Here is a 22,945-nt window from a genome sequence, read left to right on the forward strand (position 1 = left end):
GTTCTACCATTTCACCAAATGATTATAAGAAAGGGTGAAAGCATGACTAAGAGAAGAATGAACATATCAGCTAGAAACAGTTAACATTCCAGAGAAAAGAATGAATGATCAGAATTATAATAAATAAATAATTAAAGGAGGAGAGAGAAGAAAATAAAGTGCTTGTTTCCAGAAATGTGGTAATAGGAGAGAGAGGGAAGGCTAACAAAGAGAGTGGCAGAGAGAAAACAGAGTGAGCCTGCCCATTGGCCATAGTAAAAAGCCTCATTTTGAGGGCAATTGGCAGTTTCTATTATTGTTGTTGTTGTTTGAAAACATTTATATGTAGACTTGCTTCAGAGTCACTTTACTTCAGAGGATTATGCTGAGTTATGTATCATTCTGCATCCATTTCATGAATACCGGAATAACAGGTGTCTATCTTCATGGCTGTTTTATGCAATGAGGGGGATTGAACCCAAGATTTTCTACCTTCTAGGCAACCTTGCAACCAAAGGAGCTATTTATATCTTTAGCCTGGTAAGCAACTTTTACTGATGAGCACCCTGACACTTGGAGTTGAATCAAACAGGATTCTGTCTGTCCTCTAGACAATAAAAGGAAAATACAAATGGATACTTACTTCCCCCTAAAAGAATGGGAAACACAGGAACAAGTCCAACACACCCTTTGCAGAGAATTTGCTGTAATATTTTTATCTCTGGTTTTATTTAACAAGTAACTCTTAGGTTTTAGAGGAAAACTCATTTTATTCTAGACCAGTGCATCCAAACCTATACTGAAATAGACATTGGCTTTAAAAGCATTCCACATTAAATAATCTGTAATTTTCTGGATTCCTATCCATCTCTGAATGTATCATTTACTATGAGAAGAATAATAAAAGATATTAGGAAAAATATGATCACCATATAGAATGGCAGAAGACAATCAATATATTAAGGACTAGAAGCAATAAATGTTTAGAACTTTTACATCACAATCAGGATAGGTACTCTTGTTTATTATCTTATGGACGGAGATACTCAAGAGTATTGAGGATATAAAAAACCTTGAGGGAGGTAAGAAGAAGGTCTTGAACCTGAAACAAAGAACCTCACTCTGGAGCAGAGCCTCCTGTGCACTAATGTACCACTCAAACTTAAATCTGAAAATTAGAACTTCAAACAATTACCAAACTTTAAGTATCAATACTGTCAAAATATAATGTACAAATTTCTCAATGAACTAATAAAAACAACTGACAGAATATCAACTCAACATAAAAATAAATGCATTCTGATATTCATACACACATATATGTGTGCACACTTAAATGTGTGTGTAAATCTCTCCTAAGTCTATGGTACATACTATGTTGTTGATGGGATTAATGTGTGAAGATTTTGGACATTTATTAGTATTATACTCTTTCTGCACATAGGAGCTCAAGGTGATGTTTGCCAAGGCAACAAGCCTAATGTTGTTCTTAGGCTTTTACTGTGCTGTGGCGAGCCATTACAGTAGCTATATAAGACCTCAGAATGTTACTGAATAAATCACCGGAACTAGGAAGAAGACATTTACAATTCACTGTTACTCAGATGATGAGGGAAATTTTTCACATTTCAAAACTACATATTTCAAAGATAGAGACACCATCCTGGTATTCGGGTAGGTTAAAGAACAATATTGTCGGCACCATCACATTTTGGCTTCCAGGAAAAAGATAGATACAATGCTAACAAATACATACTGAGTTGTGGGTAGCATCCCTGAGGTAGAGTAGTATGGGAACTCTGCTTCCTAACGAATGATCTGGGAAAGCCAACAGGACCACAGGTACAGAGAAATTCTTGCATGCTGAAGAAAAAGAAGCTCATGAATTTGGATAAATCAGGTGATACCCTAGGCAAGGCCTCCTGTAAAGCGGCAGAAGAGTTTGGACTTAATGTGAGAAGAAATGTGGCTGAGAAAGTTGTCTAGAGGCAGAAAGATGATAAAAGCTATGCTTGTGGAAGATTAAACTGTCAGTGCACAGTGTGGATGCTACTTGAAAGACTATGTATTGTTACAGTACTTTAGCTTGCCTTGGGGGTGTTTTGGATATAATTTTCAATCCTCTGTCTGAATATAAAATCCCATAAGTCCATGCTTCCAGCCGACTCCACTTCCCACACTGTTTATCCCAATTCTAATGCATGATTTGATGGTTAGAAGATCATAAAAGCTACCTAGTAACAAGACATATTCAAATATTTTAGACTCTTCAATACAATACCAAATTCTTCTCTACGGTAAATGAAAATAAAGTATTTTATTTGGGATATATATATATATATATATATATATATATATATATATATATATATGAAATTTTACTATAGTGCCATTGAGAAAATATTTTAAAGAAAAGGAAGGTTGAGAGGTAAAAGAAGAGTAAAAGACGGGTATTAGCTAGAGGATGATGGGTCTTTAGGTCACAGATTTAACACTATTGAAAAGTGCTTTGATTCCTTATGCATAGTGGTATATTGAATTTGTTAACAGCAAATACTAATAGCCAAGCATTCTACAGACAAGATGCAGTCACTTAGTTCTATCATAACTCAATGAGCTTCTCACTTTCCCTGATTCTACTCCCATAGCTAGATGCAGGTCCACTCATGAAGTGTGGTAGGAGTACTAAGATATACCTCTGAGATCCATTTTGAAAAGGAGTTGATTGATAATGACTGCCCTGGTATAAAATAAGGCAGTAGTAGCTTTGTCTACTTCCACTTGGACTGATATCTTGCCTTAACTGAGAGGAGACTGAGATCCAGAGTGAAGAGACTAGTACAAAGCTGATGCAAAAAAAGAAGCAAAACTGGGGCCCAGGGCCAGAGGCTGAACTTTGTTCCCATCCCAACATCCCACATGCTAATGTGTTTGAAATAACAGGGCTCTTGTTGTTTGCTGCTCTTCTCTACCTGAAAAACAGAAAACCCAATAACAGTGTTTCTGCTTTATTTCTATTAGAGTATATTGATTCTACATAACAAATATTATTAGGATGTTTATATATTTTATAGAATTTGGGCTGCATTCAACCCATTGTCCTTTCTTGCTTGTGACATTCTTCTTCCCTCCTGGATGTTCAAACACCCTCATGTCGTTTCCCCTACAAGGACCCAGAGAATTGAACTAGAATTGCTAAGGGAACATGAGTGAGGAGTTATTTATAGGAGTGTGGCACCATACTAGTTCATATACTATAAAGGAAACTACAAAGGAAATACCCCTCCTTCCCCGAAGCCACTATGCAAATGTTAATTTTAGATGAGAATATTTACAAGGTTAAAGTCTCCCAGGAATGTTTACTCACAGAATCACAAGTGCCCTGTGTTGTGATTTTCACTCCTCTGTGATACTAGATTTGCATGGGGAAAATAACTCAAGGCTTGTAGACCAACAGTTTTAGAAGTGATTACAACTCATGCCTATTTTTTGACAGAAGTGTGAGAATAATTTATCCTTTTAATTTTGTGAGGCATTGGAGGAAATCTTTCTTCCATCTCTCATGTCATCTGCGTTCACTCTTCTACATGTGATGCTAACATTTTTGTTTCCGTGATTTCATTAGTATCATGGTTTGCCTCTACTTAGGTAATGTCCTCTACCTCCACAGTCATACTCCAGATAATGGGAAATTCAGCCAGCGGTATAGTTTACATCACCATATCCCTTCAGTTAATGGCTGCTTTATTAGGCATCTCTAGTGAGATGATGAGTCATCAGAGAGTATTAACACCTGGATTTACAGTCACGGGGATGGTACACATTGGAGATCTTTACTAAGCTGAATTACTCAATAACATCTTAGAAACATAAATAATCAGTAAGCCTCATTTTCAAGCATAAAAGCCCAGAGTCTGTCTTGCTAATTGACCATGATGGAGTTATAATAGTGAAATACAACATGGAAAAGCTCCCTGGAAGGCTGCCTTGGGCATATAATGTCAATAAAGCAATGGAGATCCCATTTCTAGCCACAAGTTCTTATGAAGGGCTCCTACAAGGCAAGCCCATGTTTTTGAGAGGCAGCTCTAGGGGGAAGTGTTTTCAATGTCTAGTTATTTCAGAGGGTTTGTTAGGAAAAGCTCCCTCCATGTAATTAAATGTGAGCTTCATGGCACTTTCAAAAACACTTCTAGGATTCTCAGAATTAATTTATAGGCTTGAGTTACCCAATGAGATTGGTTAATTTGTCAAGTAAATATAAAGTAAAATAGATTAGAATAGAATCAGAATGGATTCAAAGAATTGATTTTTTTAGAACTAAACAATTTGTAACAATGCAGTCAAGATAAAGAAGAAAAAAGTGGGGGACAGACATCAGATTAACCTGTAAGTAGGTGGTGCCTAGTTAGATCAATGCCAACAACAGTGATAATCATTTACTTCCCAAGTGTTAAATCTTTGTGATGATAAATATTTGATGTCGGTGTTGTGTATTGCATATTGCATGAAAGAGTCTTTAGAAAACTTGGTACTGTGTACAATGAACCAAGGCCAAGTAATCAAAGGACAGGGGAGGCAAGGTTAAGACAGAGTATTGTCGCATATTTAAAGTATGTCTGAAAAACAATTACAAGACAACATTGTAAAGAATCAGGTATTGCTTTATCATTTTCATTTCACAGGTTATAAATTTGAAAGGAAGGAAGACATTGATGTAGATTTTGGCTTAGAGAGTAAGTTTGCAATACATAGGCTTACATATTTCTCTTCCCATTTCAGGTCTGTACAGCAATGTGTGGTGATAATTTATATGATCTATAATCAATATCATTTTAACAAGTGTGTTCTATTCTCCATGTTAACCTTGGCAGGCTAACTGTTGAACTACTCGATCATATGCTTAACATGTATTATTTATTTCTAAGTGTAATATTTATAACTCTACCTGTATTACCAGGAGCTAAAGCAACAGTCATATCTCCAGGAGAGCACTCTTGAGAATGGTCCCCAGACTCTAAATATAAAATACTGTGACACATTTCTAAGTGTCATCAACAAGGGATGCAAAGGCAGCTAATTCTTCCTGTGTTCAAATAAATATTGATACATAAATCAAAGTGAGCATTCAGCTAAGGTTGCCTCTACAATTTTGCTCAAATCAAGAACTTCTTTTGGTGTTAAAGACTTCAATTACCTCATGGATACAATCCTTTGTCTAAAGCTCTTGAAATAGATCTGGCCCTCACTAACTCTGTATGTTCCAATACACACTAACATCATCATGGTCAGGAGGCATGTGTTCTGCCAAAGGAGACTGCTGAGCTGCCATGGATTTCCTTATCTGTCTCTTCACTCAAAAAAAAAAAAATGAGACTTTAGTTACCAGGAAGATTTCCTCTTCTTAAGACATATAAAACCTTACTTAGTGTTTTTTTTTTCTTTTTACACTACTGGAAAAGAAATTAGATTATGTTTACCAAAGTTCTGAATAATCAGTCATTCCATGCCTTAAGAGGCCATGTAAGACAGCAGCCCATCCACAAAATTGTCAAACAAACCTCAGGGCCTGTCAAATTAAAAAAAAAAAAAGGATATTTGAAAATATATAGAATCCCTTTCTGTAGGACTTTGTTCATTATCTCTCAAAAATATTATTGCTGCATTCAGCGGAAGGTAGAGAAGGCTGGAAATCAACGAGAATAAGTTATCACCACATAAAGGAATGAAGGGACATGATTTTGAGAAGCAATAAGGGACAGGTACCAGAGGAATTTAAGTGAGAGCCTTTGCAGACAGAGTAATTAATACATTGCATATGGAATCACCCGTTGAGGGATGGGATTGAAGTAATTAGTATGAAGTTTTAATAAAGGACTCAGACATGTATTTAGAGGGAAGAGAATGCTATGATGTACAATTAATAACGCCTAGGCTGGGATGAAGCACAGAGGACACAAGCTCGTCGTCTGGTTTTCCCTATTCACCCATCAGCCAGTCAGCTAAGAATGTGCCTTAACGAACATTTTCTACAGCAGGCTCCCAGGAGTGGCTTGTCTGTGGAAATCAGGGAAATCTAAAAACAGCTCTGTTCTGTTTCAGAAAGGTAAATTAACCTTCTATGGAAAGCAGAGGTGTGGAGGCTTTAAAGAAACTCATTACAAGCTCGAGCACACATTTAGTGAATGGAATTGTGACTTCGAACCTCTCAGCACCCAGTGTCCCTGGGGCCCAAGAATAACAGATAAAGAACAAACACGGACTTTCAATTAAGCGTTGTAAATGAATGACAGCATGTCTTATCCTGCAGTGCCATTCTTAAGTGTTTTCCTGTTCAAACGCGTACCACAGGATACTAAGAGCACAGATTACAGCCGTCACTCAAACATATTTGTATGTACGGTCACCTGATTTTGAAAACCATGCCTTTAATACTCCAGTAAGAATTTCCAAGTCAGTAAGCATACTGGTGAAAACTGACTGGTGGTCAGTGCTGGTAGACCTGTGTCTTTAAGTATGCAGATTCTTAAGAAGTTTAGCTAGCACTATCAAAATCATCCCTTCTGTGAGTAACGGGCTCTGTAAATGAAAATGCTGTGAGATTGGGGATAACAAATTAGATTGTAGCGCCATACAAACAACTGAGCAGGAACTGTGGTCATGAAGGAAATGAAAAATTAGGCCGCTCGCTTAATCTCAACAATGTTTCATGGTGTGAGTGATATTCACGTTCTGTCACCAAAAAAGCATTTTCCAAGTTGGATCACGCAGTGATGTGTCTCCCACTAAAACAGCCATTCAGGTGTATCAGTCACTGTTGATTCCATATTTTCATTTGATTTATTCAAAAATGCAAGGAGGTGGGGACTGATAACCACGTGCCACAGCCAAGCACTGCTTTGAGGGAAAAAAAAAAAAAAAAACTCCTAAGACAGGTTTTCAAATTGAGAATTTGGAAGAAGCAACTTCTTTCTTCTTCCCCATCTTCTTTCATCTTGTTCTTCTGCTTTTCCTCATCCTCACATTTGGGGATACACATTCATCTATGTTTCTGGGAGAAAATGCATAATTGAGAACTGGCCAAATGCACAGCATGTATTTTATATATGGTGATAAATTATAACACACATCATATCTTCTTGAAAAGAACCAGATCAATGTACTTACTCAGCACACAAAAAGAATAAGTTGAAAATTGTTTGTCTCTTTGTGCTGGTCTTTAAGTTATTTTTCTGTAAGTGTGTCACCTGAGAAAGAGGACTTTAATGTTTCTTAATTAGTATGTATAATGTACCCATTAGTTAAGCCAGGTACTCAGAACTGAAAAAGCATACACAAAGCATTGTAAATCATGAAGTCTCATGAGAGAGATATTGCACATAAATTACCAAAGTGTATAGATGTGAGAATCAGCTTAAGAAGGTGTTACATTTTGTTTAAAAATGTAAATATTTAAAGAATGAATTGTACAGATTAAGAGAAAATCATAGAAATATTTTTATAATATTTTATAAATATTATAAAAAATATTTTATAATAATTTTATAAACTTTAATTGAGTTCATTCAGTCACCCTTCCTTTATTAACTGAACGCCTTGAGTACAACCGGTCAAGCATCATGTGAGGATGACATAATGCTGAAGAACCAATGGGTCTGTCCTTACTAAGCATACAGATGAGTACAACAACAAAAATCACGGGTAATATAAGAAAGAAAGGTGCAGGGAGAAACTTCAGGAAAATCTGGCAGTTCTAGGAAATGTAACTATGTGTTGAGGGAAACAGTTTTTATTCTCATTTCTTGATACAAAAAGAGAAAGATAAACAATGGATGAAGAAATAGAGAACACATTTTCATTAATGCATGTCTGCCAAGGCCTTGGAGGAGGAAAAAAATATTTCTTCTCTTAAGGAGTGCCGGAAACCCATTTGGCCAGAACATAGGGAAGGATGGGAAAAGGGGGTGAGAGGGCTATGAGACAAGGCAGGTAACTGGACCAACATACTAAATAGGAGAGAATCGCTGCAACCTGTCTTGTAGAAATTTTGGTGAAAGTCTGAAAATAGTGAAGAGTCAGTTAAAAATTAGAGAAAACAGTAAAGCAGGCACTGTGGAATTCATTCAAGATATTTTTGGAACTGCCATCCAGGAATGGCCTGGAAAGAAAAAGGCTGATGATTCCAAATACATTTGATTTTATAATAAACAGATTAACTGGATATTCTTTCTAGAATTGATAGGTGGGTGCAGATTCATAGAAACAGTCAACACTGAGTGATCTTAGCCCCAGTTCCCACTGACATGGAACCTGTCACCTGCATCTGGCAGACAAGACTGTGGTGATTTAGAAGGTAAAGAAAGGAAATACATGGACACAGTATAAAATCAGCCGCATGAAAGCCACATGGACTTATATTCCCATGGAGGTCCCGAGAAGGCAAGTGAATAAATTTGATGAAAGAAACCCCTTAAGGCTGTTACAAACCTGTAAGAAGGCTGACTGCTGGGAAAGGAAAGCACACAGAATTCATCATGGCCTGGGCCATGCTCCAAGAGTCTAGGTATGTGAAACGTCCCTTCATTGAGCAGGAGTGTGTTGTCCAGCATAGCAAATATGTTTACTTTCACCTATAAAAACAACTCTCTTTACACATTATTCAGCAATTCATTCAAGCACCCCTTGTATGCTGTAAGCTGGGTGACAAAGAAGTAGAAAGCTAAGCTATGTTTCTCTAGGCTTTTAAATATGGACAAGACACACACCCCACCCCAAAGGGATAAGAGGGGCTTCAATGATGTCATTGCCCAAGTGTCTTTTCCCTCTACTCTGCCTGTGCTCTTTCCACTTCCGGGATCTAAGTCTCTACCCAAGGAAGCACAAAATAACAAGCTGAAGGCCGTCTCCGTCTGCATTTAAAACTTCTACAAAGAACAAGGAAGAGACCATGTGAATTAAGTGTATTTCGAAATGTCATACAAAAAGAAAAAAATAAAGAAAAAACACTAAATCAGGTATACACGTGAAACCTTGTCAGTGTTGATCATGAAGATTTCAAATTCCCTGTGATGTTTTCCTCCCTGATATGTAATAAAGCTCAGGCTTGTAATTCTAGCACAGGAACTGAAACTTCAGTGTCATTTTCCTATTTCTGATTGGCCCGTTTTCGGGAAACAGGCTTCAGCGAGTACTGGATTTTCTACTGTATTTCCTCCTCACATTCTCTCTAATGAAATACCAATATCTCCATAGACTGAAACTTCAAACCAGCTCTGGCATACTCTGGGCCTCTGAAAGTTTGGATCCTTGTCTCGACCTCTGACTGCTTCATTGGCATCAGCTCCACACTGTGCAATCTTCACAGAGACCCAGAGCTCTCTATGAACTCCATGAAAGCCTGCCCTTCAGTTCAAATGTCAGGAGGCAGCAGGTTGGTGCTGTAGCTGAGTTGTCAGGAAACACACTAACTGATGGCAAGAAATAAACGTGCACTGGGTGCAGATATACACAAAGAGAAGGAACCTACTGGAAGGATAGTTGCGGAGTGGAAGTGATCTTGATGTAACTTGGTCGTACTGAGCTCAAGACGCTGTGGAGTCCTTGTTTGTTTGCAGGGAAGCTGATGTCAGAACACCCAGCCACCTCCTAAGGGACCTCGGTGAGCTTAGTTATAGATGATGTCTTACCTGTCTTACTAATGTAGATAGTGTGTCAGGGAACTTTTTAATGAAGCTGTTTCCTTCAGAATCTACCATTCAGCTTTCCTGCTAGCGAGTAATTGGTAGAATGACTGTTGCTAGTCAGAGAGATTACTGTCTCCAATCACTTCACTGTGGCCCTTCTGAAGGTGAACAGAGCCTTTCATTTGAGTGGGGGGAATGAAGAAAAGAACAAAGTGATACGATTTCTTCACCAGATGAGTGAAGAGGGTTTGTCTTATAGCATGGCCTACAAAGGAAGCATTCTGCTGAGTTAAGATCACATGGGATGATCAAGGACACTCTACAGACTGATGAAGAGTGATGAAACTTCCATGAGGTTAAGAGCAGAGAACTCTTGGGGCACCTGAAAATAAAATGAAATGTATGCACTGACAATGCTGAAACATGCATAGACAAGCCGTATATTGTGGTTCTATTGAACTTGTCCATATTGGGTTTCATGGTCTAAGTTTATGAGGATGACTAAGTCTCTTCTTAGTCAGGGCACTTGTGATAGCAGGAATAACTGCCTGCAAAGAAGCCCAGCATGTATGTGCTCAACAGTTTAAAATCATTGTCACAGGCTATTTTTTTTAATATTACAAAATACTAATAGCAATTTGTTATGGTTTTTAAAATATAAACAATTAGCAGATTTAGCATTAATAGTTCTAAAACCTTTTAAAATTTCTGAGCTCCAGATGTTTTGATAATTTCTGTATCCCAATATGCTCTTTCATTTGGAAGTTGGGCTTGGATGAACAGGACCCTTTAGTATATTCTCAGAACAAAGGAAAGGAAAAGGGTTAGAAAGAATGCATCAGGCTTCTCAGTGGAAATGGGCAGACAAAAACTCACAATGAAAGAGTAGAGGATGGCTGCCAGTTGGGACAGGAAGATAACTCTGTAGTAACAAGTTTAATTGCCTGCTGTATGCAGCTTTTGCTGAAAACTTTGGGGTTTCTTCATTTAATCTACAGAGCAACTCAGGTTAAGAGTAGCAAAGCACAGAGGCCAAGTGTCATTCCTGGATATGAAGTGGGAAGAACCTAAGGAGTGACCATTCAGGACAGCAGATATTACTATAAAAACAACCTCTAACTTCTGTTGGGGGAGATAGGCTGAAGATTCCCTGTGGATTCCTTGTGGATGGACTTGTGGCCATTCATTCCCAAACTCAGTTGTCAAAGGACCTGACACAGTTCAATACATAACCAAGTCTGTAGTCTCTAGGCTGGTGGCTTCCTTCACTAGGCACATAGAGTAGAACAAGAAAGCAGAGATTTGAGATCAATACCACAGCGAAACCTAGAGTATCAAGAGCTAAGGATGCCTGGAAGTCACAACTTCCCTCTCTTGTTCTTACTGCCTGCTCATACGTAAATATTTAAAAAACACTGTTTCAGAGTTTATCATTTGTGTGTTATTTTATTGTTTTATTTTATGATTTTAGTCTATGTGTGTGCATGTATATGTGTGTGAGTGCACCTATGTGTACCTGTATATGTGTATATATGCATGTATGTGAGGAGGAACGCAGATTTTGGAGCATTGCTTTGGGAGCCATCCAACATTTTGTCTTTTTAGACAGCAAAGTTATTGAAATATGGAATTCAAGAATTTTGCTAGACTGGGTGGTCAAAGAGACACAAAAATCCTTTTGTCTCTGCCTTCTCATTCCTAAGGATCGGCGTGCATACCGCAATTGGCTGGGGCTTCATGTGGGTGCTGAGGACCAAGCTTAGGTCCTCATGCTTCCAAGGCAACCACTTTAATGATTGGGCCTTCCCTTCGAGTATCTTACTTGTATACTCTTAATTGATTTCTAATCATCAAAGGTTGTATCCCAGGTCTGTACTTTACTGATATCATTGGTTATTCTATTCAGGAAGTCTTTATTGAGGAGATTGGATACTGTGGTGAGACGTGGAAAGCTAAGTTAATTCACATTTTATCAAAATATACCCTAATGATTATGGGAACAGACAACATGGAGAAAAACAAAACAAGCCAGAATTTGATTTTAAGCGATATTTTAATTTTTTGAGAATTTCACACAATGTATTTTTTTTCTTCTACCCACCCCATAACCACTCCCTCTACACTCCTATAACTTCACAACCAACTTTGATTTTTTTCTGCTTCTTTTTCTGTTATGCTTTTTAAATTTTCCTTTGATTCTCCTTTGTATTGTTCAGCTAGTCTTGAGATAGGGGCCTTCTCTGGCATCTGGCCAACTTTCCAGGGAAAGAAACTATTAAAGAAAGACCCTTACTGCTCTCACCTCAGCTAGGGTGGGATTTCATATCCACCTTCCTTCATCTAAGCTGTGATTTTTGTCATGCTGGAATTTGTGAAGGTCCTGTGACTGTTGTTACAGTCTCTGGGAATTTGCATGTGCTATTGCCTATATATGGAGAAAATCCTTGATATTTTGATTTAGTTGTTGTTGCTGATTTCTTTATCTGTTTTTATTTGTCTGTTTTGCTTTCTAAGACAGGGTCCTACTTTGTAGCTCTACTTACAGTTAGATTGGCCTCAAACTCATAGAAATTCCTTGTCTCTGCTTTCGCAGTGTTGGGATTAAAGGCGTGCGCCTCCATGAATGTCTAGATTCCCTTAGCCTTGAGTGTAGGAATATCATATAAATGACCTATTTAAGACTGAGATTTTACAGTAGCTTATTCTCTGTATGTTGACCAAGTTCCTACCCATTGCCAAAAACGGTTAAAGAATTTAATCTTAGACAATTAATTGTGTGTAAATCATTTCCATCCAAAGCCCAGTTTGCTTGCCTGTTTTTGGTGCCTTATAAGGCATGAATTATTATCCTTGTTCCTCAAGGAACTTTAAAGGCTGAACCTGTTCCTATAATATGCACATAAGTAAAATAATTATACACATTTTCACTTACAAATTAACACATACAAACATATACACACATTATTGTATATAAATTAATACGTACACCACAGTTGTGTGCAAATCAATTGAAAGTATAATGCTTCATTACATTTTCTTGTACATAGAATGAAACAAGAGATAAATATCTCTGCCATCCTTCTAGAACCAAAGTTATCCAGGTATCAGAACCACATCTCAGTTTCTAGAGTATTTAATAAATAATGAGTTGTAATGACTGACAACATACATGTTTATTCTATGCCAACCGTTTTCAAAAATAACACTAAACAGTATCAAAAGTATAAGTTCTGGGGTCAACATCAAAATCTGCTAGGAGTCAGGAAAGGAAGAACAGCTTCTGATATAGAAAAATCTTCCCGTATCTTGCTGGGCTATTGACTAACAATGGATACTCTAATAGATTATTCAGTCACTCTCTGCCTTTCTAGGCAGCAAAGAAAAAAACCAAGGTGAACCAATGCCCAGGTGTTTTCTCAATATACTACTCCGAGACAGGGCAATAGCGCAAGCACAATGAAACACACGTAAACACACACCAAGTAAGCAAAATTGGCCAAGACAACCTGTCAGCTAACCAAAAGCCTGGTAACTAATGGCACACAAACCTAGCTAATCACAACACACCAGCAGGGACTGCCAGTTCCAAAAAGACCAGTCAGAAACATTCCTGCATCAGCTTATTTTCCCTAACCCCATAAAAACCTCCAACCTATTTACAAAAAGATTTCTGTATTGGAATCTTCCAGAGTCTGTGCCATTGACTTTGCATCTTCTCATCCCCTGCCCCTCCCTGCGATTGGGAAATGGGGACTGTACACAGGCAGCAACAACAAGCCAGCAAAATCTACACTATTCCATCAATCTGTGTTTCTAAGTTCCTAGATGGTTCAGGCACCATGATTACACAAAATAAAGATGGTACTGTCTCCTTTAATACTTCAGCAATGATCTTACAGTCCAAGCTCTAATGTAGTTAATATGTTCCTCCATTGTGTTTCTTCCAGTAGATAGATAAACAGGTAGATGAAAAGACAGACAGATAAATGGATGGATAGATAGATAGATAAATAGATAGGTAAAATATAGATAATTCTGGGTGATGATGACAGTAATGGGCAAATGCATTGATAGATGATAGGTAGGTAAATGGATGGATTGTGCAGAATGGTGGCTCTGGCCATGTAATATGCTGCTCTGTCCATGACTTTGTATATAACAGAACTTGACTTTTTATAGAGGAGAAGAGAAAAAAGTTGTTTCCCTCTGGTGCAAATTGTAATCAAAATTTCTGACACTTATTCTGGGCTCAGAAACCTACATATCATATCTCTTCACTGTAATTTTTTCTGTATGCCTCCAGTAATTTTATCTTTACTGACCAAAGAAAGAAAAATATGTATTTGATTTAGTTCTCAAGATGAAAGAAAGAAAAAAATGCTTAACTTATCCAGAATAGCGTTGTTTGTTAATATTAGGAATGGGGGAGGGGCAGAATCATTCAGAAAAATTAAACATACTTAAAATTTGCTATCAACAAACAATTTTCATAATAACTTCTCACATATGTGGCATTTACAATGATAGCAAGAACTATGGTGATTTCCTTTTAAAACCATTGGTGTATGCATACATATATATCCTGGTGTATGCAGAGATGTCCAGCACTTCCAACATCCTCCTCTCATGGTTTGACCTTTTACAAAATGTCCTGGAAATTTAGAACATATGCCATCAAGAGAGTGTCAGGTAAGACCTTCAGTGTGACTGCATAACAACATCGGGTATTATGGAAACCAACACTTTAGTTCAGTAAAACAGCGGGAGTGGTTGTTTATGCTTGTTTGATATTTAAGCATCAATCACAAGGCTTTTTCAATAGGCTGTTTTGATTTCATAAACACACAGATTTATGCACTAAATATTTGCTGACTCAAACTTATTGCAGTAGTTCACAAAAGGATTATGTTTTCCTAAGAAAAGCAAATAACAATACCAAATATTCTACATAACACCACTTTTATACACAGGGACATAAAAGCGCCATGCTCGTTGATGATTTCCAATGTAATCCGAGTGATTAGACCACCTGAGGGTACGAGTGAGGCTTCAAAGACATAAGATATTTTTAGACTTAAGAAACTCCTCTGGTTGTCACATTAACACACCCATAGACACGACACAACAAACGGTGAATTTGAGAATTTAATTGGACCCTTTTCCCTCCAAAGTGATAAATAACAACAGCAGTTGGTTAAGATAAGAAGTAACCACTCAGCAACTCATACACATAGTAGATTCGATGAGCAGTGAAGAAATCAGAAACAAAATCCCTACTAGGAGTTCTGTGCCCATGACTCATATATGAAGTATACGTAGCATCTTAGTTTATTATCAGTATAATTATAAAAGCAAAAGGGTTTAAATATGAACATGCAAACTGAATTAGATGTCCAGGATGTTATAAATGGACATGAAATCTGCCACCCAGAAGACACGGATGATCTATATTGTTATTATCCTGACGAAGGAGTCGATTTATACAGGTGACAGTGCACTCAGCTCTGTGTGGTAGTTGGGTGACACCTGTCTCGCTTCAGTGGGCTTCCTGCCTAAATAAAACTGAATAGAAAATAGAACGAAGACACCAACTAAATCCATCATTAAAGAAACAAAATTGAACTCATTTCACTGATTGGTTTCTAGGTGATTTGTGTCCAAATATGCTCAGAAATAAGAAATGGCTTCTGTTCTCTGTGGGACAGTCTGAGAGGCTCCCAGAGTCACCCTCCCTCTTTTATTCTCTGGAATCTCTTTCTGATCATTCTGTCTCTTGTATTCCTGCCTCAACCTCACCTGTCACCTAGTGCTGAAGATTATTCTCAAGAGACACCCATAGCTTCTGTGCACGTCCAGTGTCTTTTCTAATTGGCAGATGCTCATGTGCAAGTCATCCTGATTGGGGACTAGAAAGAGCAGGCATTATTAATCAAGGGAAGATGGTGCAGCCAGGTGAACTCACTTGTGTGGCTAATGAGTACCAGATGTTCCTGCTGTACTAGTATCAAACTTTACCTTCTTTACCTCCATCCACATGTTTCTCTGTAAATTGTGGAAGCTTCAAGCTAGAGAAATGAGAAATAAGTCATCGTAACATAATAATAATATAATAAGTAACATTATTCCTTCAGCAAATGCTTCCAAACAGTGTGAACTAATTTATAAACTGCAGTTTTGAGGATAGCAAGCATTTTCATGATGTAGGAGGTCAGTACAAAACAAACAATCAGGCATGTTCAGGAGGGACATTGGAAAGGAAAGTGGTAAATCTGTTTATTGAGAGGAGACTTGCTATTGGGCCCTGGTCTCATTTCTGCGCCCTCATACCATTCTTTGAATGCTGACTGTGTTTGCACACGCATGCATGTTCAAGGCCTGGGTGCATGCCCTAGTTAAGAAAATTGTCATCGTAAGACACTTTCTCTTGCTGTACAAGTCAGTTTCTAAAGGATAAATATGAATAGTATAAAAGTAAGGTAAGGAAAAGAAAGTGATGCCTACTAAGCGGAAAACCTGGAGAGGACAGCGGAAGAGAGAGCTCTGTGGGCTTGGTAGATATAAGAGCAGAGAAGGAGCCTACCTGCCCCAACAGCACACATTGTAGTGTCCTCCTTTGTCCCTTTCTTACTTTCTCTGCCTGCTTTCTACTCAGCTAATTAAACCTGAGACTAGATTGGTTTTTTTTGGGTGAAAATAGGGGTATAAACCTTTTCTTTCCTTTCTTGGAGAAAGCATTCATGATGACAATGACAAAGGCTCTCACATAACCATAAAACTAGAAAGCATTCTGTAACTGGATTTTCCACGAGACTGTCTCATTCTAGACTTGAGGCATCATTCTTACCACATGGACAGGAACCTAAGGTATATTGGGAAACAAGGCCTTCTGAGTTCCTACCTTCATTCCCACATCTCTGGGAACTACTATACAAATCCTGGTCTTGCAGCCTTCATGATCGGTCTTAACCTGCATTTACTTTGCTTAAAAGGCCCAACAAGAGAACTAAATACACATGACTGCTGGCACCCATTAGACAGCCAGGAAATCTGTTGAGAACCTGAGTGAGAGGTGAATGATAACCGACCAACAATAGCTCAAGGTTGAGTTCTGCCAAGATGGAGGCAAACAAGTTAAAAGAGAGTATAGGATAATGGACTTTGACCCTAGTTAGTGCACTGACTTGCTTTATTTTTGACACCCAATGTTGTTTGCTGGAGCCCCTTAGCCCCTCCCACTACAGCTCACACATGTCAACTGCCTTGCTGTATTCTGAAAAGGCAGGTTGTAAAATAGATGTGAAGAGCTATGTTTTGACTGAGGAGAAAGTGTATTTTTCCCTTTACTTGTCTAACATGTATAAGCCAAAGAGGAAAGCTGAGGCTCAGTGTATCAACTGTAGAGGAATCCAGCACATTTTGGTCCATAATTTTCAGCTTCTTCTCATCCTTCACCTTTAATTTCACAGAAACAAATATACTTATCATGAATACATGAGCTAAGAGCTTTGAAGGACAATGAACCATCTGACACAAAGAAGCTTGGTGTTGGAAGTTGTTTTGTATATGTGTTGCTTTTATTGTTTAGTGAATAAAAAAAACTGTTTTGGACAGTGGTTTGGCAGAATAGAACTAGGCAGGGAAAATTAAACTGAATGCTGGGAGAAAGAAGGTGTAGTCAGAGAGACGCCATGAAGCTACCAGAGGGGAAAGACATGAGTTGCCAGCTGGAACCCTGCTGGTAAGTTACAGCCATGTGTCAATACACAGATTAATAGAAATGGGTTAAATTCTAGATATAAGAGATAACCAATAAGAAGCTAGAGCTGATAGGTTAAGCAGTGATTTAATTAACACAGTTTCTATGTTATTACTACAGTTCTGGGAAGTCAGGAACCAACAAGCAGCCTACTACTACAGAAGCTTGTCAAAAATTTTACAAGAACAGCAATGGTCACTTCCTCCAGTGTGTTTTTCTCTTTCTTTTCCTTCTAATTTTAAACTTCTTCATGCTTTTCAAAGTACTTATAATTCTCATATAACTCATGCTGTAGTTTGTTTTCTATTGTGATAAAACACCATGACTGAAAGAAACCTGAGGAAGAAAGGGTTTATTTAGCATACATATCCACAGCCACCATTCACTGTGGAAAATCAGAGGATGAACACACGGCAGGAATCTGAAGATAGGAACTGAAGCAGAAGCCATGGAAGAATGCTAATTACTGGCTTTCCCTCCATGCCTTACACAGCCACTTTTTTATACATCCAAGAACCACCTGTTCAGGAATGGTACTGCCTATAGTAGACTAGAGTCATGTGTGGTTTACTGTTTTATTGCTGTGAGAAAACACCATGACAAGGCAACTCTTCTAGAAGAAAGCATTTACTTGGGGGATCAATTATAATTTTAGAGGATTAGTCTATGATCTTCATGGTAGGAAGCAGACAGGCATGGGACTGGAGCAATAGCCAAGACCTTTACATGGTGATCCTGAGGCAGGAGGCAGAGACTGGACTTGATGTGGGATTTTGGAGCCTCAAACTCTATTCCCAGTCACTTTTCCTCTAATGAGGCCATGCCTATGCTAACAAGGCCTTACCTTCTAGTCTGCAAACAGTTCCATATGCTGATGACTATGTAATCAAATTTATGAGGCTATAGGGTCATTCTCATTCAAACATCACAGATCCCCAACATTAATAATAAATAAATAAAATAAAATTGACATGAAGTTGTGCACCAGAAAAAACAAAAGGAGGTGGTAGTTCAGTTAGGGTTATCACTTTCAAGATATGAATCAAATTGACAAAAACAACCACCAGAACTTAGTAACATGTGTTCTACTGTAACTTCTCACACAGTATTTCAAATAAATGGTCTACCTAATGAGGTGAGTGAGTGCATGAGAAAGTGCATTAGTGACTATAATATTCTAGCTTGTTTTTATATCAACTTTAGAATCTCTCATCTTCTTTATGGTGTTACCAACCTAACATATCCATCAGTGGAATAGAACATTCTAGTCACCTCTCCTCTGTTAAATGTGTGATTCTATTTGAACATAATGCATTATGTTCATCTCCTTTTTGTTTGCTTTTACAGGTAACACATTTCTTAATCATTTATCATCTTCCTTTTCTTCGTAGTTTTTCAAGACACAGTTTTTCTGTGTATAATTTGCTGTCCTGGAATTTATTCTGTAGACCAGGTTGGCCTCAGACTCACAGAGATTCGCCTGCGTCTATCTCTCAAGTGCTGGGATGAAAGGCATGCACCACCATTTTCCAACTCATTTATTATCTTTACAGCAAAAAGTAAATGAGATTATTTTTTTTCTTTCTCGAGATATACAAAACTAGATCATTGAGCAACATCTAATTTCTAATCTAATAGATGATTTTGTTACACAACTACAAAAGCATTAGAAACAAAAGATGGTATTGTTTTTCAGCATTTGAATATGCTGACTGCACAATGGCTACTGTCATTAAAATTTGGCCATCTTTCATGATGAGCATTCCACTAAACAGAAAGTGCTGTGCAGGTTTTGAGCATTGAAAAGAGTCCCACATCTTCACAGTATAACAAAGAAAAGCAAAAATTATAGATGAAAGAGTGATGGTATGTAACAGAGACCCGAGTCCTGGTGAGAGCTCTTTGGGGAGGACATATATTGTATGCTGATCATTGGATAACATACATGTTGTGGACATTTATGTTCAAGGTAAGAACATTTTTTTTCAGTAATAACAAACAAACAAGAATAAGAGACCATGGTAGCTCATATGTTAAGAAAAATGAAGACTAGGAGGACTGAGGCTAATATGCACCTTGAAGAGGCTCCTCAGGTAGACTTTCTGAAGAATGCTAAGGATCAGTGTGTAGTTAAATAGCAAAACACAAAGAAAACAAGAGCATTGACAGTTTAGAATCATACAAAGCCAAATGCACCCACAGTGTGAGTTCAGGTATCTTCCTTTGTAGGTTTTATTTTGTTTTGTTTGTTTGTTCATTTGCTTGTTTTGGCTCTCTGAGTCAGGGTTTCTCTGTAGCTTTGGAGCTTGTCCTGGAACTCATTCTGTAGCTGAGATCAAACTCACAAAGATCTGTATGTCTCTGCTTCCAAAGTGCTGGGTTTAAAGGTGTATGCCACCATTGCCCATCCCCTTCCTTGGTATTCTAATTGTTCTTTGTTAGAAGTAGAGAAAGTGAGGACAGCTTAAGCTTGGCAACCCATTCAAGGTAATAATTACAAAACAGCACCTGTGTACACTCTTTGTTGCGTCAGAAAAGTATGCATCACCAAAAATGAAACAAGAGTCAAAAATCTTTTTGATGAAATGTAATTACTCATATTAGGATATGATTTCAAGCCATATACCATGGACTTTTCTTTGGGATTCCAACTGGAATTGAACTAGGGTAAACTTCTGACATTTTCTGTCTTCAGATAGGAAGAAGAGAAAAAGTATACATATGCAAAACTATAGCTTCATGTGCACCAGCCTTACAATCATTTGTACACACTCCAAGAAACAACACTGCTGTCCTGGCACCGACCCCCTGGGATGATGAAAATCCATAAAGAAAATAGTATTTTGTGATGGAATGTCTTTATTCATTCTTACCTGATTTCAAGTTCTCATATTTCCAAGCCAGTCACAGCCTGTGAAATTTAAATAAGTAGCTGGTTGATGAATGAGGTGCCAATGCTATCTATGAAAAGGAAGTGTGCTGGACTCTTGAAGGCTTGAAGATCAATTTATAAGGTGCAGGTGCAATTTGCTAGTGGAATTTGGACATTCGCATAGTCAACGTGATACTTAGACCCACATACTTGTGGTAAAATGAGATAGTGGGTCCTCCCTTACTCTGTGAAAAACCATGTGCAACTGGCTGTTCATGAGGGAAAACTATGATCACCCGTGTCAAAGTGGCCTAGGGATTAAAGTGGCAGACAGCTGGGGCTGCTTTTGAAGGACGTACTGATGTGGGCAGCAGTCCTTCCTCTACACTAATGGAAATACATAACTCTCGGTAGACTTGAAGCTCCCAGACAAGCTCCTCTCCTCACTCTGTCCTCTGGCATTCTCCATTTATTATCTTGCAATCAGTAACTTCTACACTCCTCACTGAGAGAAGAAACTGTGTCTGAGTGTCCATAAGAATGTTCAACATCAAGAGAAGAACTTGCACTGTGTTTACTTCAGAATCTAAAGAAGCTGAATGTCTAATCACGTGTGTGCTTCTCACTCTGTTGTCCCATAGGATGCACACTCCCTTGCCTTTCTCCCTCAGTAGCTCCACCTCTCCTATCTCTTTCTGATCTCTTTTCCTGTGTTTTGCTTTATCTCATTCCTGCATCTCTGTGATTCATATTCTCATTACCTCTTCCTATCCCTCACTCTCATTCTTTTTGCCTTCTCCATCTCTAAACATTCAATTTATTTTGATCTTCAAGTACCACTTACAACTGACTGGAAACAGGAAGCATACTTCTTTGTGGACAGGTCACCAACAATGTATGGAATTCACCTTGAAACATGAACCATATCAGAACCTCTGGACGTACTCAAGGGGAGTAAATATACTTGGCAAATCCCAAAGATCTGAAATCAGGACTGCAGACACTGCAAGGAAAGACTTACCAGAATAGGGGATCTATTAATATCCAGATATTTAAAAGAGAGTATTATTATTCATTGAAAATTATAACTAGGTTTTTAAATTTTTTCTCTAAGTACCTAGGTCTGCATTTGTTCATTCATTCACAGGATGATAAGTGAATGACAGATAACACCCACATGTGCCGCTTACAATGGAAAATCTTCAAAGATGAATGGGTGAAACTTCTGTCTCTGAGTATCAGATAAGAGGGAGTTGTGAGACAGGTCCCTGTACCGTAATGCTGAAACATGACAAGGCTTAGACAAAGTAGAGGAGTTCAGAGAAAGTACTTAATAGCCCAGATTTTCTGGAAAGAAAAGAAAGAAGGTGAGAAGGAGCATGGGTAGGAGGAAGAGGAGAAGAAATAGAAGAAGGAAATGAAATGACTTTAAACTATTTACCTACTTGAAATCTTAATGTCTGACTACCCATAGAGGAATCTTGATGAAAATTCTTTCCAGTTCTAATTGAACAAATGTGTAATATATTTGATTGTTATCCACTACTGCTACCTGTTAGCCCTGACAGGCTATGGACCTTCCCCACTGCTTTACCATTGTTTTAGCCCGAGAAAGGCCCAGGACATAGCTTGTGCAATAGAAATCTGCTAACACACTTGAAATCCCTCTGTAGCATACAAACTATGTTGAGAGCAGTGGAATTTGTAAGTCCTGCCCTGATATACCCCTTCTCATTTCCCAGTATGAATAGCTGCGGAAAGAGTAGATTCAGTATAAGGGAGATGCTCATTCATACATTCGGGCTGGAGACATAATGCATTCTAGAGAGATACAGTGTTATGTCCCTACTTTCTGAGGAAATGGCTAAATGTCTTGTGCATTGGAGAAAAGTATAAGCTGGTCATGCTCACCTGTGCCAGAGAGATAACTAATTCCCTGCCCCTAACTCACACTTGTTCCCCGGCCACTGATGAGAACAACTGTCAAGTAGCTTGCAGATGGGTGTGTATCTTCCTAGCAGCCACTCACTAACTCTTATACTCTAGAGTCTTAGGTGCCCGTAGGTGGCTCATAGAGAGAATCTTTCTCTGTACTTAACAATTGTGACATAGAATTCAAGGTCCAGTCTCTGTGTGGAGAGATTCTTTTTAGAATTTTTGGTTCTTTGTTCTTGGGTTACAGGAATCAAAAAGATTTAAGAAAACTCAGGATGATAGCCAGCTAGTCATTTATGAATGTAATCCAAGTACTCAGGAACCTTGGACAGGAAGATCTCATATCTGGGACCAGACAGGGATATAAAGTAAGTTCTACACAAGCCTGATACACATACCGAAACCACATTTCAATATATAATAATTATAACAATAAAAGAGGAATAAAAATAATGATAACATGAAAATTTCCAAACCTTGCGATGATGCAGTTAATGTTTTGCGCATTGTTATGATAGTAGTGATTTTCTTTTGCATATTCTCATCCTAAGTGAAAGCACAAATAGAAGTGAAAATATCAACATAGGAAACTTCTAGAGCTTTCAGGAGAGTAAATATGTAATACACAGGCAGATTTCTATCATACCTCTGCCACAAGAAGCAGACCCTCTCTCTCTCTCTCTCTCTCTCTCTCTCTCTCTCTCTCTCTCTCTCTCTCTC

This window comes from Microtus ochrogaster, chromosome 18, assembly GCF_000317375.1.
Source record: "Microtus ochrogaster isolate Prairie Vole_2 chromosome 18, MicOch1.0, whole genome shotgun sequence".
Classification (NCBI taxonomy): domain Eukaryota; kingdom Metazoa; phylum Chordata; class Mammalia; order Rodentia; family Cricetidae; genus Microtus; species Microtus ochrogaster.